The sequence below is a fragment of the Choloepus didactylus genome, chromosome 2, assembly GCF_015220235.1.
Source record: "Choloepus didactylus isolate mChoDid1 chromosome 2, mChoDid1.pri, whole genome shotgun sequence".
Lineage (NCBI taxonomy): Eukaryota > Metazoa > Chordata > Mammalia > Pilosa > Megalonychidae > Choloepus > Choloepus didactylus.
In genome coordinates, this window is record NC_051308.1 from 148,431,418 (window position 1) to 148,442,604 (window position 11,187).

An 11,187-nucleotide genomic window follows, 5' to 3' on the forward strand; every position below is an offset into this window, starting at 1 on the left:
CACCTGTCATTGTTCAGTCCCCCTGGGTGACCTATCAGAGAATCAGGTTTGAGGAGTCAGTGTTAGCTGGAGACCAGAGGAGGAATTTTGTGACTTGAGGGGAACTTGTGTCTCTCCCAGGCAAGACCCCATCCCAGAGGCTGCCAGATACCTTATCCCCATGAAATGAAGGAGCCTTTCCAGGCTTTCTTCCTCCCAGGCTGCCCTATCTCTACTTCCCCACAGCATGGCTGAAATCAAATATCCCATCACTGCTGACTTTGTTTTTCCCCACCAGCCAGTGAAACAATTTTATTTCACAGTTATCTTAAAAGCCTTATAAAGACACTATGTTCTTCATATAAAAACAGTAGTACAGACACCCTATACTTTCAAGAAAATGATTATATCGACCCTCTCAAATTAAGAAGCACCCCATTATATAGTTTCTGTTAGATTGCTTGGAAAAAACTCACATCTAGACTGATTCCTAAGACATGGCATTCTACCACTCTGCACTTTGGGATTCAAAGTATAGATGTTGTCATTCAGGTACATGTTCTTGCATTGTTACATATTTGATGATCATATACATATAGACTGGTTTATCACTTAATGTTCCATTGGCTCATCAGCCTTTTCTGCAGCATCATCAGAAGGTTGAGTAGGCTGTTCCTTTTTCTGGTCTTTCTTCAAGACCTTCCAGAAATGGAGATATACCATCATCATCATAGATCATCAACTCCAAGTCTTTACCAGCAATTCCAATGGGAATTTTCCTTGTAGTTAGGTCCTGCTTTGCAGAAAGTGTCTCTCTTAGGCATGCAGACCATCCTTATCCAGTTCATTCAAATTGCACTCCATAAACTCAGACATGTCTCTCCAAGTAAGTATGAACTGATTGAGAATGGGCTCCATTGGACATAAGTCTGCAGTCAAAATAGTTAACACATGGGCAGGTTTGGAAAATGTGAGGGCCCAAATCATCAAAACCAGCAGGGAGCAGCCTTTACCATATGGTCTCTGGCCATATCTGTTGTGTTGATATCTGGGTCTTGCTTCTGATTAAGAGCTACAAGATGAGACACAGGAAGGGGTCTGTCAAATACAAATCTGGAAACCAAACATGCCTGGTACATGAAATTACATAACAGTCTAGCATCAGCAGTAAGCTCTGCAATTGGGTTTCCATCATAGATGCCAACATCTATGTTGAGAATTTGTTTTTGATGGGGCTGCAAGCTCTGACTGTGCCTTCTTCCATGCAACCAACACTACATAGTTTTTTTTTATTTCAGTGCAACTGTGGCTGAAGCTTGTTTGATAGCTTCAGCTGTATATTCAATCTGATGAGACCTCAAAACAGTGATACCATTATCATACTGGTTGCCAAACATGGTTCCAGGGCTTCTGGCAGGGCCTGGCTGCAACTTTTCTGCAAAGGTGTGGATCAAGGGGCCAGCTTCTGACTTTTTATGTTTTTTTTCTCCGTGTAGTCCCCTCTAGTTTTTTAAATGTGTTCTACCTCTGGGTGAACACATCACACTTCCTGCTCTGGTTTTATAATTCTCTGCTTTCCCAAGTTTCCAAACATCCCTCTCTTTAAATGGGTTACTGATGGTGTTTTTCCTGGCATTTTCCCATCACCTCTCCAGTTTACCCACATGGGTTGTGTAGGTTTCCACACCTCACTTTCAGCTCAAACCCATCAGAGTGCAGTTTTTCTTTCTTCACTTAACAGGCCACTTCTCATCATTTGGCATGGAATCCACCTATTGTTTCCTCCCATTCTCATACCTGCTGTCTTAGCTGTTGTTCTCACCCCACACCATCCTGCTCAGTTTTTTGGGCAGGACCTCAGTGAGCTTCTCTCTTTGGTCTTTGACTTCTCCAGCAGGGCTTCTCTCTGCAAATAGGGTCATTAGTCACTACCCTGGCGTTAACTCTAATACCACAGCCTTGCCAGTAGCTAGCTGGTTAGAGAATACCAGGTTGATTTTCAATGAGGGAACCTCAGCAAAGCCTCAGGGGCACCAGCCCTGCAAAGTCCCTTGAGAGGCCTAGACTGAGGCAGAGCACAAGGGGAGGGGCTCAGAACTCTTTGGTGAGTGGTGTTAGTCACACTTACAAATATGCACTTTAGTAGCCTCTGTCTAATTTCAGAAGATCTGCCCAACTGAAAAGCTGTATTGGATATTGTATATTTTTTCAGGATAGCAGAGTAAATCAAATTTAAGATGGATTTTTTTCATTTAATCTCTTAAAGGAGTAGTACATTTGCATGCTTCAAAAACTAAGAAAATCTTACACAGCAAAAAGTCTTTCTCCCATGCTTTCCCCCTCCTGCCCAGTACCCACCCTGTGTGAGTAGCTACTGTTCTTAGTTTCAAGTGTTTGAAATGGATCTTGATACTCTTCTACCAGATTCGAAATTAGCAGACTACTTCAAAAACAGTGAAGTGCTGACTAGTTAAATAGAAAACGAGTCCATCTTTCATTCTGTCACACATTTGCCATTTAGGATTGAGTAATTTGCCCTGTCCCCTCCATGACATTATAAAAATCCTGTCCTAACATTTTTCTCTTTCTGATAGTTGCTACAATATAGCTCTTGTTATATTATGAGTTTTTGGTTTTGTTTTGTTTTTTAAATCTCAGCCATCTTTGTGTAAATCATGAAGCTTGTCTTGTTTCAATGTCTTGAAACTTGAAGCAGGTTCCATTACTTGGGGGCTTAGTGAAGCAGCCCCAGTTAATCAGATAAGCACTAGATAAATTCTCTGGAAACTTCCAATAGATAGATTTGAAAAGATCCAACACAATTGGTTTATCATGTCAAGATTATGACTGATACCATCAAAATGGAGGAAACTCTGTGATTATCTGAATATGAAAAGGACTCCAAGAAAGAGAAAGGAGTCTGGGGTAAAGTTTGGGCAAGCAGTGTGTCCTGCCTCAAAGGGACTTGCTGGACGGAGGTCAGCTGACCAAGCAGCAGGAGTGACCAGCATTCTCATAGCCAGACAAAATTCATCTGGACAGATGAACTTCTAGAGAGTTCAGGCCACCCACTTCCTGGGCCTTCTCGTCTCTCAGTCTGGTGGGCACCCAGTCCTCACTGGTACCTTCTCTGAGACTGCCCAGAGCAGTCACACACAACCACCACCACCACTACCCCCCAAACACACACACTCTTAGTGTCACCCCAATACAGTTGTCCCATCTAAATAGATTTTACTTCACTGACTCGTGTGGTTCTGAGTTAGTGTAGAAGTTAGTGAAGCCAGAGCCTCCCCTAATAAACTTACTCTATGTTTGCTGTGGCCCCTCTGTTAACTGACATTCTGCCACACACACTTCTGTGAGCTGACTCTGCATTTGAAGATGTTAACAGCAATTGCAATGACAGCCCCTGGGTACTACAAGATTCAGAATGACCATGTCCAGGGATGGTTTGCTGTGGTCTCAGTGGGATATATTACATTCAGTTGTAAGCCTGTGAAAACTGGCCATTCTTATATGAAATATATGGGTACATGGTAATACCCTATCAAATATTTAATTAACAAGAAAGTATCACTTCCAAGCCACCCCCCAGTGGGAGTGGGTTATTGTAGGGACATACCACACCAAAGGGAAAGCAAGGATTTGCCTCGAGGAAACCTCCTGGTCTTTAATTAGGAGTTGTGAGGAAAACATAGGGTCCTGGCCATGGAGCTGCACCTCATCTTCAGCCCTTTCTTCTAGGAATAGCCTCCAGGATGTCCACTCCAGCTCATGCCTGATGTTAGGGAGATTCTCCAGCCTCTGAGTGGGAGCAGTTAGTCCTGGGGCAGGGGGACTGCCTGGTTTAAGGGTGAGTCCCTTCTTGGACAGGAGATGCAAACACATCACTGTGCTACAAGTCAGTGGACACTTTCCCCTGAGGACTGTGGACAGGACCTTGGCTGTACTGAGCTAGAAGATTCCCCAAGCCAGGACTGACGGGGGCATCTCACTGCAGGCTGCAGAGACACTGAATCAGGGGACTTGTGGAAGCCCACAGGAGAGGTGGAGCCCAGAATGCAAAGAGACAAAGAATCTGATTAGGTCGTCCAAATTAGAGGCCTTAGTGCAGATATCTAAGCTGAGGTGAGAGTCAAGGAGTTTGCGAGCTGAGGAGAGAGGAGTGCGAGTGGCCGGCCCTGTGCGGCAGGGAGCCGAGGGTCCCAGTGGTGGTGTGAGGATGGACTGGCGGGGAGGCACCCAGGCAGAAGGCTACTGCAGTGATGCAGGGGGAGAGGGGTGAGAGCCTCAATCGAGACAGGGACTGTGGGACTGGAGATGTGAAAAAGGCAGACTCTATAGGGCTGGGTGCCTGGGGATGTACCTGGCCCCCGGGCTGGGTTGAGGGAGGAAGAGGGAGATAACTCCCATGTTTCTGGCTCTGCTGACTGGGTCAGTGAGATTGAGGCCATGGAGGAAAGATAAAGAGGATCAAAGCAGCCTGACAGCTGCTGAGTGGGAGGAGCCTGTGGGACAACAGAGGAGATGGGAGTAAAACGTTGGGTATAAGCAGAGAGGGCAAGAGACATGTATGTTCAGGAATCATTATCTCCTGTGGGTGACTGACGTCATGGAAGGGATGGGCCCCCGGGAGGTGTGGGTGTTTTGAGAAGGGGGAGGCTAAGGATGGACCCCTGCCAGGGGGTGTCTGTAAGTGAGATGCCAAGACTTCTCTGGACGAGTCGCATTTGGAGAGCAGTGATGCTCTGAGGCTTGGGCACTAGGGTGGAGGAGGGCAGAGATGGTGGCAGGTTAATTCTACTGTGGCTAGCAAGGGACAGTGGCCTCTCTGGGGGAGGGGCAGTGGACTTTCCATGGAGCTTTCCAGATTCACGAATGAACCATGGGTCAGTGATCAGGGGGATGGGTGGTCTAATGTCCTCTGTCCTTGATGAACAAGGGCGTGGTGAGTGATAGACTTGGGAGGAGGCAGCTGCGTGCTGGAACCAGCTCTACCAGTTCATAAGAGCTGACTGAGACATCTCTTCCCAACTTAGTGTTCAGTGGCATCATATTCACAGCTTGAAATCAGCCCAAGAGGGAGTATTTACAACATGGAGACTGGCAAATCCTACAAATCATGTTCTAGAAAGCCAATTGTTAAGCATTTACCAGCACATGTAGGGTAAAGGGTGCATGCAGGCCAGTAAAAAAGGTGGGCAGGAGTCAGAAAATGAAAGACCTTGGACTTTATCCGGAGAGCCATGGAGAGGCATCGTGAAGCAATATAATTAGAGTACATTGTTTGAGAGTGTGGACTTTGAAGCCTCGCTGCCTGGGTTCAAAGTCTGGCTCTGCCACTTACTTGCTGTGTGACCTTGGGCAGGTTATTTGATCTCTCTGGGCTTCAGTTTCCTCTACTGTAAAATGGTAGTAATGCCTACCTCATAAGGTTATTGTGAGAGTTAAACAAGTTTTACATGTAAAGCACTTAACACAGGGAGTAGCACATAGTAAAATCCAGTAAATGTTAGCTATTATAAAAGAGTTTAGACAGTAAGTGACGTGGTCGTATTTGTCTTTTGAAAAGAACACCGCAATGCAGAGAATGGGAGAAAGGGGCAGGACAAAAGGCAGGAAGACTAGGAAAGGGATGTTATTTAGGTAAGAGGAGGTAGGAGCCTGAACTAAGGTGAGAGAAGGAAATAAATTTGGGGGATCTTAAGAAGGTGGAAAGAAGAGGACTAGGAGATTAATTGAAGGTGATGCAGAAGGAAGAGAGAGAAGAACAAAAAAATAGAGCCAGCAAGGGTGATTAGGAAAGGCTCTGAGAAAGAGGCGGAGCTCAGGCTGGGTCTTGAATGGGCATCTCAGTGAAGAAAAAGGAGGAGGACCATATCAGTGAAGCAGCAGTATGGGAAGAGAATAGGGATTTTTAGGGAACACTGAGAGTGAGGGCTACCTGGGATGGCAAATCAGGAGTTTGGCCTGGCAGTGATGGGTTGCAGGGGTGAGGGGTGATGTTTTGATAAAAAACAGCTGCCCCTGCCCATCTCTGGATCTCAGCCGGGTGCTTCTGTCATCATGCATCTTCTTGCTATCCATGCTGACTTGCCTGGGTCCACTGCAGCTGCTGCAGATACATGCAAGTTCTCAGCCTGCAGGATGGCTCAGAGTCACCACCCCCAATTCTGGGTGGTTTGCACAATAGTGTGCCTTGCTTGCAGATTTGTCTGCTATGTCTGCAGATACAGCAGAGCTAGGGGCAGTGACCCTCCAGGGGTCTGTTAGCATGAGTTGATATGCGTGGTTTTTTGTTTGGTTTGGTTTGGTTCTTTGTTTTTGTTTTTGTTTTGTTTTGTTTTGTTTTTGGTAAAGGTGGAAGAAAGTCCTCTTGCTTGTCAACCTGTGTATCAGAGAAGTGAGAGAAGCACAAGGGAGGTGGTAGAATGGAGCTGCCCTCTGCCGGCCCCTTGGGCTCTTTTGAGCCCCTACAGAAAGAGAGTTTGAAGGGAAAAGTTAAAATACCTATTTGCATGAGAGACTTTGTGAGACTTAGGGCACCAGTCCTGCTGCTGTGGGACCCAGGGGACAAAGTGTGACGCAGAGCTGGGGAGAAGGCCATGTTCCCAACTGCTGATGAAGCCTGCGTCTGGACAATGGTGTCCTCATGGTGAACCCTGGCAGAGCAGTACAATAACCTGTATCATCAGGGTTCTTCAGAGAACTGGCTCATGTGATTGTGGGGCTGCAATTATGAAATCTGTAGGCTAGGCCAGCAGGCTGGAAATTTCAGCAAGAGTTGATATTGCAAGTGTGAAATCCCTAGGGCAGAGCGGCAAGCTGAAAATTCAGGCAGGATTTGACATTACAGTCTTGAGGCAGAATTTCTTCTTCTCCAGAAAACCCCAATGTCTTGCTCTTAAGAGCTACAAATAATTGGATGAGGACCACCCATATTATCAAGAGTAATCTCCTTAACTTAAAGTCAACTGATTGTAGATGCTAACCACTTCTTCAAAATACCTTCACAGCAATATCTGGGTTAGTGTTTGACCAAGCAACTGGACACCATAGCCTAGACAAGTTGACACATAAAATTAGCCATCAAGAAGGGGTATCAATAAGAGTAAATCAGAGGAGGAGAGGAGTAGTGAGGAGGATACGATGATTGATGTAACCAAGAGACTGATACATGGGCATATTGACAAGTTGAGGCAAGACCATGAAATTTGTGTTATTGAAGTTGTTTTGAATTCAGCTGGATGTGTGGGAAGGTGAACGGGGATATTCAGGTTACCTGTGAAAGTGAAACATGAGAAGACCACATCTGCCCTTGCCTGGCTTGGCCTGAGCTTGTGACTTTGAGTTTGCCATGGCTGCCCCTGTGGGGGTGGTGGAGGGCAGTGATTGCAGGGTTCCCTCAAGGTAGTGTCTCTGGTTGTCCCAAGGCTGTCTGGAAGGCCACCTGCTCCTATCCTCATGGCGAGAACAGAGACTGACCTCAATCAAGGACCAGCCTGTGGTTTCAGCAGGCCCATGGTGGACCTTGCCTGAACTGGAGTCCTTTGGTGATAGGATGGCACCACTGGGGTACTAAGTATGAATCTCAGTAGTAAAGGGCTAGGTTTCTTGAGTAGGTAGGGTTGGAACTTCAGCACTTAGGAGCTCACAGTTGTGGTCAGCCTCCTCTCTGAGTGGGACTAGGCTGGATGTGCCCTCTGAGTCAACCTTCGTAAGGGCCTGAGTTGGCTCAGGACATCGGGGTCAGCAGGAGTAGGTGGAAATCCCTATGGTGACTGAGTGGAGGCAGCAGAGGCCCCCTGAGCCCTCTCTCCAGGGTCTGTGTCTCTGTAAGGGGCAGGCTTCCACCCACCAGCTCTTTCCCAGCCACTCCCTTCATCGGGCCAGCCCTCTGCCACCTGGTCTGAAAATGGCCCTGGAAGGCAGTTCATTTTTCAGCCTCCTAAGAGAGAGGGTCTGTTGGACATTTAGGCAATACCGATAGCTAAAGTCAGAAGCAAAATGAAAGTGGTGAGTTTTCTAAGTGATGGTTGAATCATGGACCTCATACTTGGTGGTGGAATGAATTAAATTATGTTCTGCAGTCACTTCATACTCCACATGCCTAAAACCATCATCTCCTTGACCCCAAGTTCCTGATTCCAGTATTTGTGTTAATGGCCCCAGCAGAAAACTTGTAGCTATAATTTTCAGGTGTCCCACGTGCTATCCCATCTTGCTTCTTCCAATAGGAGCAGCTCATTATTTTTTTTTTTTTGAGGACCCACTCTCCACCGTATCTTATGGTCCATGTGGGCTGTCAGTCACATGCCCCCTCCTCCCTGGCCCCAAAGGTGGTGCATGAAATCCAAATCTGGCATACCAGGGAACTCCATTCCTTGGGCCCTGGTGACGGGATAAGATCAGAGATGAATTCCCGACTGAGGGTTGACCAGTCAGAATCTCCCCTGGAATGTCTCCACCAGAGATAATGGGAAAGCCTGCCTTTTTTTTTTTTTTTTTTTTTTTCTGGGAGGATGGGTGTGGAGCTGCCTGGGATACTCTTACCTGCCTACAGAGAAGGCCTATCTGAAGAATGAAGCCCGAAAGACAGAGCAATGGTGGTAGTGTTGGATCCCATGGACAGAGCTCTGCCTGCAGCAAGAAGCGTCCCTATACTTTCCAGTCATGTTAGCTAATAAATTCCAGTTTTTGCTTGAGCTAGTTTAATATGGGTTTCTGTCATTTGCAACTCCATCGAATGTAACTACTGTTACATTCAAGACTTGGATTCCAAACACCATTTTCAGTCCTGTCCCCACTCCCCACTTCTCCCCTAGATGATCTCTCTGATTGGCCAGTCTGGAAACTTCAAAAATGCTTTTTTGTTGTGGCCCACATTAATTTACTCATGCACCATACATTTATTGATGGAGTACTATATGCCAGGCACTGTGCTAGGTCCCCCTGCCTGGAACACCTTCCCTCTCTTGTCCCTGCTTCCATGCCCCTCCCTCCAGGAAGTCTTCCCTGACCCACTGACCCACTCTCTGGTCTGTTTGAGCCCTAAACCTCTATAGCATCCACTATACCTGTGCAGCGTTCTGGTGCAATTGTGACCACCTGTCTTGTGTAAGCTTTTTATTTTTTTTAAATAAACTTTATTTTTTAAAGCAGTTTTAGGTTTACATAAAAATTACACAGAAATTTCATAGAGTTCTCCTATAACCCGCCCCCCCACCATTTCTCCTGTTATTAATATCTTACATTAGTGTGATAGATTTGTTACCAATATTGAAGCATGCTTACCTAGCAAAATCTATAGTTTACATTAAGTTTATTCTTTGTGCTGTACAGTTCTATTGGCTTTGACAAATGTATAATGTCATGTATCCACTGTTACAGTATCATACAGAATATTTTCACTGCCCTAAATGTCCTGTGTTCCACCTATTCATTCTTCCCCCTCCCCTTTTGAACCCTGACAACCACTATCTTTTACTGTCTCTATAGTTTTGCCTTTCCAGAATGCCATAAAGTAGGAATCATACAGTAGTAGCCTTTTCGGACTGGCTTTATTTCACTTAGCAATAAGCATTTAAGGTTCCTACTTGTCTTTTTGTGGCTTGATAGCTCATTTCTTTTTATGGCTGAATAACATTCCATTTATAGATGTACCCACAAGTTTATTTTTCCATTCATCTATTGAAAAGCATCTTGGTTGCATCTAGTTTTTAGCTACTATGAATAAAGTGCTATAAATATTCATATGCAGGTTTTTATGCAGATATAACTTTCAACTCCTTTGGGTAAATTCCTAGGAGCCCAATTGCTAGATCATTTGGTAAGCCTATGTTGAGCTTCGTAAGAAACTGCCAGACGGTATTCCAAAGTGGCTGCACCATTTTGCATTTCCACCAGCAGAGAAGGAGACTGCCTGATGCTCCACATCTCCACCAACATTTGGAGTTCTCAGTGTTTTGGACTTTAGCCATTCTAATAGGTACATAGTGATATCTAATGGTTTTAATTTGCAATCCCATAGTCGTATATGATGTTGAGCATATTTTCACATCTTTTTATCTTTTTATGTGTATTTATCTTCTTCCTCCAAATAACTTGAGAACAGGTATTTTCCTTGGTTCCCCTGCGTCATTTAGTATGGTGCTTGATGGTTTGGAGGCTTTATGGACCCCAGAAGATTATGTTCTTAGAGTTGATCCATTCCTGTGGATGTGAACATACTATAGGTGGGACTTTTTTTAAATGCAATTTTATTGAGATATATTCACACACCATACAAACCATCTGATGTATACATTGAATAGCTCACAGTATAATCACAGAGTTGTGCATTCATCACCATGATCAATTTTAGAACATCTTTGTTACTCCAGAAAAAGAAATAAAGAGAAAAAGAAAACCCAAAACATCCCATACACCTTATCTAATGGAACTTTTTGTTAGGTTATTTAAGTTGAGGCGTGCCCCAGGTGGGTCTTAATCCTTTTACTAAGAGTTCTTTATAAGAGGATGGAATTCAGAGAAAAAGACACAGAAGCTGGGATAGAAAGACACATATGCAGAGAGAAAGCCACAGAAGCTGAGAGAGAAAGCCCCAGGAGCCAGGAGCTGAAAGCAGCAAAACCCAGAAGAGAACAGAGAAACCAGCAGACGCCACTATCTGCCTTGCCACCTGATAGAGGAGTCCAGGATCACCGGCAGCTGGTCTTTGGGGAAAGAGCATCATGTGATGATGCCTTGATTTGGACATTTTCACAGCCTCAGAACTGTAAGTTTCTATAAGCTTGTAAGCTCTTAAATCACCATTGTTTAAAAACAATAAACAAAAAAAAAAAATAAAAATAAAAAAATCACCATTGTTAAAAGCCAGCCCATTTCTGGTATATTGCATTTCAGCAGCTTTAGCAAACTAAAACACCTTGTGAGTTTTCAATAAACATTTCTCATTTGATTATTTAAATGTTTGATTGATGTAGGAAAAAACAGAATTTTAAAAAATTACCTTAGTGCCAGGTTCCACAAGCTACTTCCTCTAGGACCTACAAAGGCCACTTGGTAACACATCTGGGCACCGTCACAGCCAAGAGCTGCTCCTGCCCCTTCTGGGTGCAGAGCTGAGGATAAGCCAGGGCCGCCCTTAGCCAGTGCTGCTGAGGATATTAGCCAGACCCTGGAGGGTTAAAACCCTCCTGTCTT

At 44.9% G+C, this 11,187-nt stretch overlaps 1 pseudogene; it reads right to left on the reverse strand.

Annotated features, from left to right (window-relative positions):
* Positions 1–591: 591 nt before the first annotated feature.
* On the reverse strand, positions 592–1,376 carry LOC119518560 (annotated as a pseudogene).
* Positions 1,377–11,187: the final 9,811 nt, after the last annotated feature.